Below are 14,990 nucleotides of genomic sequence, written 5' to 3'. Positions count from 1 at the left end.
AATACTGGATATTAATCTGCATTGTGATTGCACCTGTATATATTTGTGTATGTTTGATACCTCCTTTTTTAATATCTAAATTGTATTACACTCCATTTGTATTCTTATTTCATTGCCCCTTTGCTGTGTATATCAGAGACTTCGAGGATTTTTTCATCCCTCCATTTCATGTGTTCTATAACCACTAGTTGGCACCACATTACAGTAAATCACCTATCTGCATGTTGGAAAATTTTTTATCACCAATTCGGACAAGCGTCCACTTCTGCGATGGAATCAAATACTTAAATGCAATGGTAGCCACAGTAATTTGCTGTAGAGTTTCGCCGATTACGGTGTGTATGTATACACTGGTGTGCAAAAATTAAGGACGAGACGGTTTTTTCAATATAACTTTGTACAAAAGCTTTCCAAATCAACACATTTAATACCGTAAGATCCCCAATACGTAAGGACAGGAGTAATGTAAGCAACACTTACTAAAGAGAAATCAGAGGGATAAAAAGAAGCTTTATTGAAAAAGTAGCATGGAGCGCAATGCGACTGAAGGCCGAAACATCCCTGTGATGGGTGTCCAGCAAGAATCATCCGGTCTTTAATAGGGGATATGATCTCCCCTGACTGCTAGGCAAGTTTCACAGCGTCTGCCCATGCTGAGAATGAGGGTGTCAATGAGTTGTTGAGGCATTGCTGCCCATTCGTCTTGCAGCGCCAATCGAAGCTCCGGAATCGTTACTGGTGGTAAGGTACGAGCTGCCAAGCGTCTGCCTAGAAAATCCCATACAAGCTCGATGGGACTGAGATCCGGAGATCGTGCCGGCCAATCCATACGTTCAATATCCTCACTCTCTAAGAGCTGTTCGGCAGCTACTGTGAGATTACAAGGTGCATTGTCGTCCATGAAAAGGAACTGCGGACCCATAGCGCCTCTAAAAAGACGCACATATTGAAGAAGAATCTCGTTACAATAAGGGGTCCCGTTGACTGAACCTGTGTCGAAGATGTGTAGGTCTGTACGACTACCAAGCATGATTGTGATATCATCCCTTCTTCATCCACCGCCTCATAGAGAAATAACTCCACCTTCTTGTATTTTTAAACATTTATTTTACAAACACAAACTAATACTAAACTACACTACTAATAACTGAAATATATAAAGTAATAAAAGTGAATTTCGGTTTCATTAATGGCTCCCACGAGCCTTCCGTATGATCTCTTTGTCGGTCTCCCTCTTGGAAACTAAACTTTTGGCGCCTCTCCAGACTGAGAGTTAGCGCCCTCTATACATCTTGTTGGTTGGCGTCACCCATACATCACACCCCCCATCCAAGATTGAAATAGGGTGAAAGCCTATTGAAATATGACAAATTATGGTGACGTCAAACAAAAGAGTTACTTACCTACTAAAGTCTACAAATCAACCAATACTGAAGTTGAAAGATATATAACACAATACTTATACAGGTTAGTTCTACACCTACTACAAGACTTCTTCTAAAACTGTAATATATAAATGATTAAAAATTAGTATTCAAACAATTCTAATGCAATAGAATACTTAAAGCGTCTATGATATACTTAAAAGTCTCTAGGAGAGTAGCTGAAAAAGAAACACACACATAAAAAAATAATAATATTAAGAGTTCATAAATGTCTATGAAAAGTTCTTTCTTTCACACAAGTCACTCAATAGTCTCTAGTCTGGACAACGCATCAGCATTGCTTAACTTAGCACCTGGGCAATGTGAAATTGTAGTATCATACTTTTGTAATGCTAAAGCCCATCTCTGTAACTTAGAAGATTGTGGTGCGTTCTTTGTGATGAAAGTTAACGGATTGTGATCAGTTATCAGTTCCACAGGTGATCCAAAAATCCAAGTTTCAAACTTTTTCAAGCTCCAAATAACAGCATAAGCTTCCCTCTCGATAGTTGGCCATGCTTGTTGTGTTTTGGTAAGTTTCTCGCTGGCGTAACTAATCGGGTACAACTTTCCGTTTTTCCTTTGAGATAAGCAGACTCCAACACCTGTTGAAGATGCATCACATTGAATTATAAAAGGTAACCCTGGAACAGGGGTATAAAGACTGGGTGCTTCCATTAGGCATTTCTTTAATTTAATGAATGCTTCGTTGTGTTTTTCTGTCCAGCACAGCTCTTCAGGACTTCTTCTTTTGGTGAGCTCGGTTAATGGATAAGCTGTTTCGGCATAATGTGGAATGTAGTCTCTGTAATAATTACATAGGCCTAGAATGCTTTTCAATTGTTTTTTTGTTTGAGGTCTAGCTAATTTCTGGATAGCCTCCACTTTCTCTGGATCTGTACGATGACTGCCGGAACCGATGATATGTCCTAGATACTTAATATGAGTTTTAGCGAAGGAACATTTCTTGAGATTTACGGAAAACTGTAGTTCTAACAGTTTTGAAAAAATGGTGTCAAGATGTACTAAATATTCATTCCAATTATTTGAATAAACAGCTATGTCATCGACGTAGGCTCAAGCAAAATCTTTGCATTTAGCAAGGGCCTGGTTCATGACTCTGAAATGTTGCAGCGGCGTTGCGTAGCCCGAAAGGCATGACTTTAAATTGATACTGAGTTCGATGTGTCTTGAAACATGCTAATTCTTGACTCTCTCTTTCTAATGGTATGGCCCAGTAGCCTTTGAGTAAATCAATGCTGGATATCACTTCGGCTTTTCCAATGTAGAATAAGAGCTCTTTAGGATTTTCCATAGGGAAGTCATCTGGTTTCGTTACTGCATTAAGGGATCTAAAGTCAACGCAAAGGCGAATATTACCGTCTTTCTTCATAACGCATACAATAGGGTACGAAATTTCAGCGTTGGTTTCTTCAATCAATCCCATTGATAACATTTCTTCGATTTGTTTATCTACTTGAGGCTTCAATGCTTCTGGAATTCGATAAACATATGGCTTCTTCCTTTCATTGTCACTTAATCTTATTTTATGTTCTCCTACTTTGGCAATTTGTACCTTATTTATAAATAATTTTTCATATTTTCTTAACAAGTTCATCATTTCATTCCTTTTATCATCATCTAAATGGCTTAAATCTACTTCGCTAAGATGAAAATGATCGGACTTGTCACTCACACTGGGTGTGGGATGGACTTCTCCTAGTTCTTCTTCGTTCTTAAATATTACACCTACTGCCTGTACCTTTGGATTAAATTTTCGAATTTTATTTACATGTACTCTTCTTATTGTACCATCTGTCAGTCTGACTGTTTCTGCAGGTCCTATCCATCTGGCATATAATTTATTACTGGAATCTGGAATCAGCAGGTACACTTGATCTCCAGGGTTGAATTCTTTATATATAGCCCTTCGATTAGCATATCTACATATGCACCTTGTTTCAATTCTGCAGTTATAGATGCTTGCTCTGCTGCTATTTCTAAATTCATCTTTAGCTCCTGTAGATAATCAACAGCACTTTTACCCAATTTTATTGGTAATGGAATTTCTCCTGACCATGACGATTTTAATACTGACAACGAACCTCTGGCCTCTCTTCCATACATTAATTTAAATGGGGATACTCCCGTAGTACAATTTGGAATTTCGCGGTAAGCGAATAACAGGTATGGTATATGTTTGTCCCAATTTTTAGAGTCGTTTCTAATGATATGATGAGGCATACGTTTTAGAACTTGGTTATACCGTTCAACTAATCCCGAACTTTGTGGATGTCCTGGTGTTGCAAATCTAGGACTTGCTCCTAATCTGGCATGGAATTCTTGTGTTAATTCTGCAACAAAATTGGTACCTTGATCGCTAGCTATTACCCGAGGTATGCCCGTTCTCATAAAGATTTCTAATAATGCGTCGCATGTTGATTTTGCTGTAATAGTTCTCAAAGGGACAGCTTCTGGCCACCTAGAATGTTGGTCGACTAAACATAGTACATATTTGTGTTTACGTGCTGATGGAGGTTCAATTGGACCGATTATATCTACATTCACTGTGTCAAATGGAAATTTAGGCCTCTGAACTGGAACTATGGGTATACGATCGTTAGTTCTTTCTCTGCTTTGTAATTGACAATCTTACAAGTTTTACAATATTCTTCAATATCTCGTGACATGTTTGGCCAATAAAATGAATAACGAATCCTTTTTTTTGTTTTTCTCATCCCTAAATGATTTGCAAAAATAGATTCGTGAGCTAATTTTAAAATTAGTTCCCTTCTAACTTACCAATACCTTATAATACCAATTGACTAACTTGTTCTCCGGAAATTCTTTCAGTATGATAAATCAAGTCATCCATTAAAAAATATTCATTTTTATTTCTTTGCGCGTTTTTATAGATACTGCGTAATGTCTCACATTCCCTTTGCTGTTGTTTAAAAATACTGGCATCTGAATGTTGACCCACCCCACTTTCGTTTTCGCCCTGAATGCAACTTATGACTAAATCTTGCTCTCCTCCTGTCATAAATAAATCAGCGCGGCTTTCGCCTTCGAATTGTTTTGACTCATGACTCCTCGTTTCCGGTATCTGCGATGGAGACACTGTGTCGCAATCACGATTCGCGCTAAGCAGATGAGATTCAGAGGTCAATAAATCATAAACATTTGGAGTAATTACACAGGGAATATGAAGTTTTTCTGTTAAAGCTACTAATACTTCGACAGGTTTCAATAAATTAGGATTATCAGTATTTTTGATGGATAGAGGAATTCTAGCCACTTTAGCTGATATGGTTTCTCCGAATGCAGAAATTAAGTCAATATTACAGTTGTTCTCAATAGAGAAATTTGATATGTGTTTCGGATTTATAACAGAAATTTCAGCACCTGAATCAATTATGGCTTGGATTTCGTTACCTGCAACGCAAATATTTACTTTTTGCAATGGTTGCGTAAAACTTTCATTTGACAAGCATGAAGATCCGATTTTTGCTATTACTTTATCACTGGTATTTTTCTCTGGTGATTCCTTTTTTAGAGGAGGGTTTTGTGTTACCGATTTGTTTCTTTGTGGACAAGATTTAGCGAGATGCGTTAATTTTCCACATATGTAACAGTCTTTGGGTGGATATTTATTTTTATTTATGTTGCTTCTCATATGAGGCGGAATATATTTCGATTCTCTTGAAGAGTGGGACGATTTAGCTATGTTTTCATTAGTGTTAAAAGTGGTTTCGTTTAACGATTTGCCTTTGTTTACAAAATACAAGTCAACTTCTTTAGCTAAATCCTTAGGTTTTAACCAATTTTCTCCGTATTTAATATTAATGTAAGTTGCCGTTTCTTTGTCTAACGTTTGGAAAAGTTTGTCGGAAATCATTAGTTGACAAAGTGCATCAAAGTTATTAACTTCACGTAACTGACAGTAATACTGGAAATTTGCAGACAGTCTAGAAGCGAACTGAACATGTGACTCTTTAGGATCGCGTCGGGCTCTTCGGAAATTCATTAAACATTCATAAGCAGTTGGCTGATATTCTTTTAATACTAGTTTTTTAATGGTTTCATAACATTTTAGTTCTTCATCATTAGTGTAAAATAATATATTAGTTGCCTTGTCCCCTAAAATGTTAATAAAAATTTCGGATTTGAGCTCCTGTGGTACATTTTTAGTTATGAATGCTCTCTCTAATGTTTGAAAAAAACAAATTGAAATTTTCCGATCTTCCCGGAACAGGAATAGTTAACGTTTTAACACTCTTTATCAAATTTTCTAAATAATTTCCCGAACCTGTAATCATGTCTTTATCTGCGCGAGATCCATCTTTAACTGTATTCTGATTTCTAACTTTTATAATTCTGATTCTTTCTCTAGCTGCGCTAATTTTAATTTTTCAAGTTCAACCTTTTGAGCTTCTAAGGCTAACTGTGTATCCCTAGCTTTTATTTCATTTTCTTCTCTAATTTTTCTTTCCTCAACTATTGAGTTTAATAATCCAATTACAAATTCTGGATCATCTTTAAATATTTTACTGTCCTCAATTTTACCTTTTAGTTGAACCACTGTTAAACCAACAGTTTGTGTATCTTCAATTTCACCAAGAAGGTTTACTAAGTCTTCTTTCTTAGTATTCTTATACATTTTAATTTATATATATCTTACACATATATACATATATATCTTCAATACATCTATACTTTGAGTAAATAAAATCAAAAGCTTCCTACCTGCTTCTCTTGAAGTTTCTCTACCGTCATCTAAAGCTCTGGTTCTCGAAAGAGAGCGTGTGATATCATCCCTTCTTCATCCACCGCCTCATAGAGAAATAACTCCACCTTCTTGTATTTTTAAACATTTATTTTACAAACACAAACTAATACTAAACTACACTACTAATAACTGAAATATATAAAGTAATAAAAGTGAATTTCGGTTTCATTAATGGCTCCCACGAGCCTTCCGTATGATCTCTTTGTCGGTCTCCCTCTTGGAAACTAAACTTTTGGCGCCTCTCCAGACTGAGAGTTAGCGCCCTCTATACATCTTGTTGGTTGGCGTCACCCATACATCACAATGATGCCTCCCCAAACGAGAACACCGCCACCTCCATACCTGTCCCTTTCAATGATGTTCGAGGAATGATTGCGGCTTCCCCGCTCTCTCCAGATGAGTATGCGATGAGAATCGCTACTCAGACTGATTCTGCTCTCATCTGTAAAAAGTACTCGTCCCCATTCATTGTCTCTCCAATTCCGGTGTTCCCGGCACCGCAGCGTATTTTCAAACCCTACCCCACTTTTCGAATTTTTGACGTCACGGTAATATCGACTAGTTTCACCTGGCAAGACGGCGTACCCCACTTTTGACTACTACGGCGCGCTTTCGAAAGAATTGTGGTGCTGAATAGAGTGTTTAGGTGGTAATTGTGAGATTTCCGCAATTTAAATTATTATGAGTTGAGATTTACGCAAAATCTTTAGTAAATGGTTATTGTTTATCGCCGTAGCATATCTGAGGAAAGAGGAGAATAATTCACTGCTAATGTATACATTAACAGTATGAAAAATTTGGAAGGTGATACTCGGCAATATATGTGATGCATTCATCGCAAAATTCAGCTACGCCAGTAAAACAAACGAGAGTGTTCGAAAAATTTATCCACATCTGAAGTCACTATAAAAAAATTTGTCTGTGTGCCAACACAGATATTTTAATAATAATAATAATAAACACTTGCAGAAAACTTCAAATCAAGGAATAAGAATTGCAGTGCCTCTGTGTGCTTAAAAACTACGAAGCATTCTGCAGACTTTTATGCCAAAATCAAGGTTGACAAATATATTAATAAATTTGGGTTTTAATGTTTCTGTTAGTGTATATATTTCAAAAGTATTAAAATAACTTGGACAGTTGTTTAATTGATTAAAACAGCAATAAAGTTCTTTTATAAAGATATACAAGGAACTTCATAATTATCAAAATATTTCATTGCTTTGGTGAAAAACTGAAATTTACTAAATTAACTAACTTTTATAACATTAAAATTTTTCGTAACTGTAGTATTATGCTCTGTTTTAAAAAAGCTTAAATACTTTATTCGTTATACTTTAAAATATTTTCTTATTTATTTACTAAATGTGTTAAGAATTTCCATACATGCTTGTGCAGTGTGATTGCATGTTTGTGTAATAAACGTTGATTTTTATGAACGAAAAAGAAATACAATCTCCGAATAAGTATTTTTTCGTTTTCCAGTTCCTGTGTTTAGCTGTAAAAGTAAATTCACTTGAAGTATGTGTCTATGCAATTTTGACGATGTAAATGCTGAAATGATTGTACAGTAAAAACAACTAAAAAAATATCCGGAAAGCTCTTGAAATTTTGGATAGTCAAGACTATAAAAAATGAAATACTGTAATAAGTGAATGGAAGAATAAACTACTAGTCTGAACTCATAAAAAAAGTTCATCTTATTTGTATCAACTTGACTATTTAATATTATGCACGATTTTGAAAAAAATGTATGCTGCTGATCTTTGGAATATGATAACGGGTGATTTTTACAATGGTTGTTATGTGGATTAAGACTGCAAGTTGAGACTTTAAATATGAATAGTAATCTGAAAATTTGTAGTAGTAACTTTATATCCAACAATCTCTGCCTAATAACTTCCATATTTTAAGCAATTAAAAATATATATTTTAACCACTTGTTATTAATTTTATAAAGTACATTCTATAATTTAAATTTTATTTACTTTCATCTATTTTAATGTTAGCCATTATAAATTTTATACTACTTTTTTAAGATTTCATAGTTGCTAATTAAACTTCCTTTACAATTTATTTAGGTATTTTATACATACATTTATATTTTATGTAAGAAAGGGATTTATTTGCAATAGATATACAGTGAAAATCATTTAACACAAAACTGAGGGGACTGAAATATTTTTTCGTGTTAAAGGATATTAATATATGTATATATATATGTTTAACAAAATTAAGCTTATTAGAGTACATTTTATTTACATAGATATGTGTATATGCATGTATTTAATAAAAATCAATGAAACAAAAACATCCACAAGAATTTGATAGAATTTAATACAAAATTTTCAAGTTTTTTGAAAAACAAAACATTTATTGAGTTTTGGGAAAATAATCTGATATTTTCTTTGCATTGTCTTTTTTTAGCATCAAATTGTTCAATGTCAAACATTTTGTTATTCATTTCACCATTGGAATGTGCGTCTGAATTACTGTCCATACTTTTTATGATGTTCCTCATTTCGGATGACGTGGGAACAAGAACTGCATTATTCATTTTATTTTCGTCATCAGAATCTGCATCAATGATATTTTTTTAGCTTTAAACAAACTCCAAAATAACTTTGTCCGCCATAATTGAGGCTGTACACACATTATCATAAATTACTGCAACGAATTCTTCTGATAGTACAGTACAACAGTTCATTAATACAGAAACTTTCTCAAACATTTTATTAAATGTCAGCTCAGTTTCACTATCCTACTTGTCTATTTCTTTTGGCGCCAAAGAATCTGATACTTTTGAGAATTGTGTGTAATGAAAATAATTTCCATTCATCCTTGGAGTTGCTGAATTCCATGCAGTGCAACATATCAGCCAAACTCACTAATTTTTACTCGCACTGCCATGTACTCGTCACCGAATTCCAAAGCTAACTGATGAGAGATGAGATTTTTGTGTGGCGTTTGTAGAGGTGGAAGGCGAAAGTAGCGTAGATAAACAAAACTGGCTCGTGTCACAGACTATTCCGAAGGTATTTCAAAGCCAAATTAGCCTCTTTTCTACGAAATATGTGAAACCACCTCTCTTTTATTTCACATCCTGCTTAAATCTCATCTGCGGTGCCAGTGTTTTCTGTATTTTGTTCATTTCCAGAAAAGATATCTTTTCGTGTTAAGAGAAACAAAATGCATGAAAATACACAGTAGTTTGTCGGGACCGTTGCATTATTTCGTGTTAACCGATATTTCGCCTTAAGTGATTTCACGTTAAACGTATTCCATCATATACAGATGCGTTTGGACTATGTATATACAAATAATTTTTTAAAAGGAAAATTTATAATCCTTCCAAAATTTTTCGTGCATTAAGCTGTTAAAAATTGATTAGTAAATATATAAAGAAAGAAATTTAGAACAAATTTTTCAGAAAGAATAAAAATTGAAATTCAAATTAACTTGATAAAATCCTATAAAAGTCGAATATTAAATATTATTTTTAGACTAGTAAAATCTTTTTAAATTGTAAGATAATTTTAATGATTTTATTCCCCCCCCCCCATTTTTCTTTTCTACTGCTGTTTGATAAGAGGTTCTAGTAAAGTTTTGAGTTAAGATTATTTTGAACTTTCAAAGATTTTCCATTGCAGGATTTTAATTTTTTCTACATTTTTAAGGGCATGTTTCTCTTTTTTTTTTAAGATTCTTTTTAGATTAGAAAAATATTTTTAAATTGGAAGATATTTTTAATGATTTTCCTTCGCTTTGAGGACTAGAATTTTCGGGTGAACTATTAAGATAAAAAATATATTGAAATGGTTTATCAACTGATTCTGGATACAGAAAAGCAAGGATTTTGTTTTAGAAGGGGAAATGTAATTACCGTATTTGACGGCATATAAGACGCACTTTTTTTCCTAAATTTGATCTAAAAAGAGTTACCTGCGTCTTATACGTGAAGGACACAGGTCAACTTTCAATACTGAATGCTATTTTTAGCCCGGATAAATGTGTAGACACACATAACTTTTTCTACATCTACATGTGTGTGGCCTTCTAAATAAGGGTGTGCCTTATATGCCGTCAAATACGGTAAATTTGACATACCTCGTCTTGACGATATTATGTTGAAGTTGGTTAGATTCCTCGCCTTTCTTGTTCTTTTATACTATTTTTTGGTTTTTCTTGTGATGGTGTATTTTAACACGTTGACTGCCGTGGGGGCCACCGGTGACCAGCACTCAACTTGGCTACAGCGCCGTGGGTGATACCGGCAATGCGACCAATAGTAAAATACATAATTAGAATAAATATCGATACTGATAAATTTTTAAATAGTACCATTGTTACTATAATGATTTGAAGAATAATAAATTCTAAAAATTTAAAATATAAATCGCAAAAATGGTCTACAGATGTTTGGGGGTCTTCGGTGACAACCAGCATGAAAAATGCATTAAGCACGATTATATATAACATAATGTTCTGCAGATAATATTTCAACATAATATATATCACACAATAAAAATTTCAAGTCGGCGTCATGGGCAAATCACGTAAAATGCGCGCTGCAGTCAACGTGTTAATTTTTACATTTTAAAGTATTTTATGAAGATCATTTGAACTTCAATTTTTTAGTCTTTGTAAAAAGTTGGTTCTAAATTTCTTTATATATATATATATATATAAGAACTCCTATACTCCTAGAAAAAAGTAATTTATATACAGTACAAAGCCTTTAATTCGGACTCGTCGGGACTTCGGCAATTCCGGATTATAGATCATTAATTTAAATCTGGTAAGATGGCATGCAGAAATTATAAAATTCAAAATATGAAACAGTAATTTATGAAATAAAGAGCAATTATGATCTAAAGGGTATCAAAATTTACAACAAAAAAAGCTTAATATTTATTTATTTACTTTATTAAACATTTTTTCAATGTAAGTTGTTTAAGTTGCTTCGTGTTTTATGTGCTAATACTTTCTCTTTAATTCTATAAACACACATAATTTCTTGTTCAGTTACAAAGTTCCGCTGTTCAAGTCCTGTCATTGCTGTGCCGAGATTACCGACTAACTTGTCAATCGAATTTTTTTCTTTTTCACTAACCTCTCTGTCACTTTCTTCATGCCTTTATCCACTTTTTGCAGCGATTCCACTTTTTGTTTGATGGACATCAAAACATGCTTTCGCTTTGTAGATCCCTCCAGAATCGGAAAGTCTTTTTGACATAATCGAAAGTTCAAGCTTACTTTTTATAAAATTGCTCTAACAGCCTGCAAAAAATAATATGCCTGATTCAATTAGAAGATTAAGGAACAACGCAATCTGCAACTTCAACTGAAATAGATAATTAGATAATTTTAGCCTAGCTTATACGGTCTGTTATACATTAAACGCACGCGTGTGCAGAAAGTTTGTAGCTTTGAGGTCCGGATTATAGATTATTCCAGATTATGGACGTCCGGATTAATGACTTTATACAGTATTTATTTATTCCACACTTTCATTTTGAAACATTTTAGTACATGCTTTTCCTCAATATTTTAAAAGTTGATTTTTTGTTGAACTGAAATATATAATATGGAAAAATTCTATCAAAAAACATAATTCAACTCAGAATTGAAACAGGAGATAAATAGAGATAATAATGTGGGGTATTTGATCCTCTTACCCTAATAGTCATTTGAAACATTTTAGCGTGATTTTCCATTCAGCTGAAACAGTAAAAATATAGAAAAATTCCCACAAAAACATAATTCGGCTGAGAAACAAAACAGGTAAAAAAAAAAAAAAGGGTTCGCGTCAGGAAACTGATTGGTTTAAAACAGGGCTTCTTAAACTTTTTTTCAGTTGTGACCTTTTTTTTATCATAGATTTTTTTTAATGACCCCAAAATATTTACGAAAATTTTGTGGGACCCCATAAGCATTTGTGGGACCCCATGTGAAAATCCGACACGCACGTGAGTGAAACTGTCAATTTTTTCACTTGTACTGTAAGATAATATGGCAGCTTTAGGTCATTATCTTTAATTTCTCATTTTAAGACATAAAACAATGTGAAAATTTTAATTAAGTAACAGATGAAATGACAGCGTCATGCGCAAAGCAATTAAAATGAACATTTATATTATATAAAGAATGCGTTGAAACATTTTTGTTTTACTCTTTGTCTGTATTGTCTTATCTATTTTCAGATACATTGTGTAAAAATATTCGGTAATTGTAAAATTATTATATTAAGTTTAAGAAATACCAAAACTAATAAAATTTTTTGCGACTCCCTGCTGTAGATGGTGGTTGCAATCTACAGTTTAAGAAAGTTGTCTGAAATAACGTTACAATATTTGATTTTGCTAGAACTTTAACTCAGGCCACAGCCAGTGCGGTTATGGCAGGTGTGCAAAATTTTGGAATTTACAGAAATATCAAGTAGCAAAATTTTTGGAATTTAGGAGTGGAAAAGTTTTTAGAATTTAGGACCCACAGAGATAGCATAGCACAACAAAATGTACCTGTTGAAGCTAGGACTCCAATGCATGGTTATATTCTTGTCGGGAGTGTATGCCTGAATGCAGAGATGCATTTTGAGTCATCATCGCTAGGTCACCAGCCTACACAGCATTGTGCGATACGTCATTCATGTAAATACGGAATAAAATTGATTGCACTAACCTAATTCATGTAAATACGGAATACAATTACTGTAATTTTTGAATAAGAATAAAACACTTGCTTTCTGTTCATCTGAAATGGGATAGATTTTCTAGCAGTTATTCCAGTAGAAATTTGAAGAAACGGATCATTCTGTATTCAGTTAGATAAACAAATACACAAGCTATGAACATAACATATTAAACCGTAATTCACTTTTCACATTGGACAGCCAATGTTTATCAATTTTCATCATGTGAAAATTGATAAATATTGGCTTTCCCGTAAGTACTTTCGTACGTCGTACTTTCCCGTAATTTTGAAAATACTCTATTGCATGGTGTTCAGTTGAAGACAAGCCCAAAATCATTTTTTTCCCCCAAAATGCAATTGATAGCTTGTATTGTTTTTTTACAAAATTTAAACCTGGGAGTCATGAACAAATTTGTGGGGGGTCACCAAATCCAAAGATATTTATTTGACAATAAAAGGTATATGGAATTTGAAGAGAACTTTGGATGTTTTTAACATTTCCATATTTAAATTTTGATTTTATTGCTTTCCACTTGATTTGTGTGTTATGCTTGATGATTTCCAAACAGGTTGAATCGAATTTCAATGTAATTGCATACGCGTAGCTAAGATGTAGTTTTTTCGACTATGTTAGTAGTGTCTTGCATGTAATTGTAATATGCATCATTTATAAACTATGTTTCTCAATTCTAATCAAATTTGTTGTCAAGTAAGCACATAACATTTCCGAAGTATTGGAAAATTCAGTAGTGTCTCAAAGGATAATAAAAACAATTTTGTTTAGCTGCAATTTTGTTCATGGTGGTTAAATGGCCCAAAATCTCTTGTAAGAGAAATGGGATGGATGCACCAACATCAAATAAACTTAGAGAAAAACTATTAATGTAAATGCAAACAATAATGAATCCAATGGCTCTCTTTCTACTTCTAAAAAAATTGAGTAAATATCAAGAAGAGTTTATTTTATACTGTTTTACATGTCGCATTATTAATGGAAAGTGAATATCCATTGTGTGTTCAATGCAGTGAAAACTTGGCACATGGAAAGTATGAAACCTGCGAAATTAAAAACACATTTAGAAACGGTACTTTTCCGTTTTGCCGGTGCAAACGATAAAGCTGCCAACAATGGTACAACTGATGCCAAACAGAATACCTTCACTGGCAACCTTTTACGCCTCATTTTCAAAACAAGTTGCAGCCATTTTTTATCAAATTGACTGTACTGGCATACAATTACATAGAATTTGTACAAGATAGTTAAATTTTATGCTCTAAGACCATTCATGGTAATTAAGTCAATTAGAATGCAATCACACCGCTCATCCGAAGGCGAAAATATAGAAAAGACAAAATCACGGGTCAAATTCATCAATTCTAATGAGAATGGACTAGCGAATTAAAGCACTGTGGTTTTACGTAATTTCTGAATAAACTATTCGTACGAATTGAAATAATTCTTGCATTTAAATTTGCATTCCAAATAAGGATTTAATTTGTCATTAATGTAGATAATTACTGAGAGAATTAGATTTTTGTAGCGTAGTTTACGTGAGATGAGATCACGTGATGCGAACCGACAAATCAGGATGTTGAAACATGAAAACATAGTAAATTCTTAATGTCTTTTCACAAATTTATTGTCTTTATTTATTGGCTTTTTTACAAAATTTTAAAAGGTATTAAAATGTTTATGCCTTCAAAATAAAAAATTCTTAAAACTAACGTTATTTAAAATTTTTTATGTGTATATTGTATGTTGTCGACAACAAAGTCTGCTTGGCGAAATTTGCGCCAGTGAAACGGAAAGTACCTCAGATACTAAACATAAAGATTAAGTAAATAAATCTGAAGAATTTTTTTAAGGAATGAGCTAAGAGCATGAAAAATTAAAATATATTTTTGAAAAAATATACAACAGTTCCTGAGAAGATTTACAGGCATCTTAAAAGTTTCATATTTAATTGCAAAAAATTTAAAACCTCATACAATTGGAGAATCACTCATTCTTCCTTCAGAAATTAAAATAATATCATTTATGCATGCAGAAAAATAAAGTAATGATTTAAAAAGAATAGCATTAA

Source organism: Stegodyphus dumicola, chromosome 12 (genome assembly GCF_044657685.1).
Source record: "Stegodyphus dumicola isolate Sdum_Otavi_A_Nest chromosome 12, ASM4465768v1".
Classification (NCBI taxonomy): domain Eukaryota; kingdom Metazoa; phylum Arthropoda; class Arachnida; order Araneae; family Eresidae; genus Stegodyphus; species Stegodyphus dumicola.
This window is presented reverse-complemented; position numbering follows the sequence as displayed.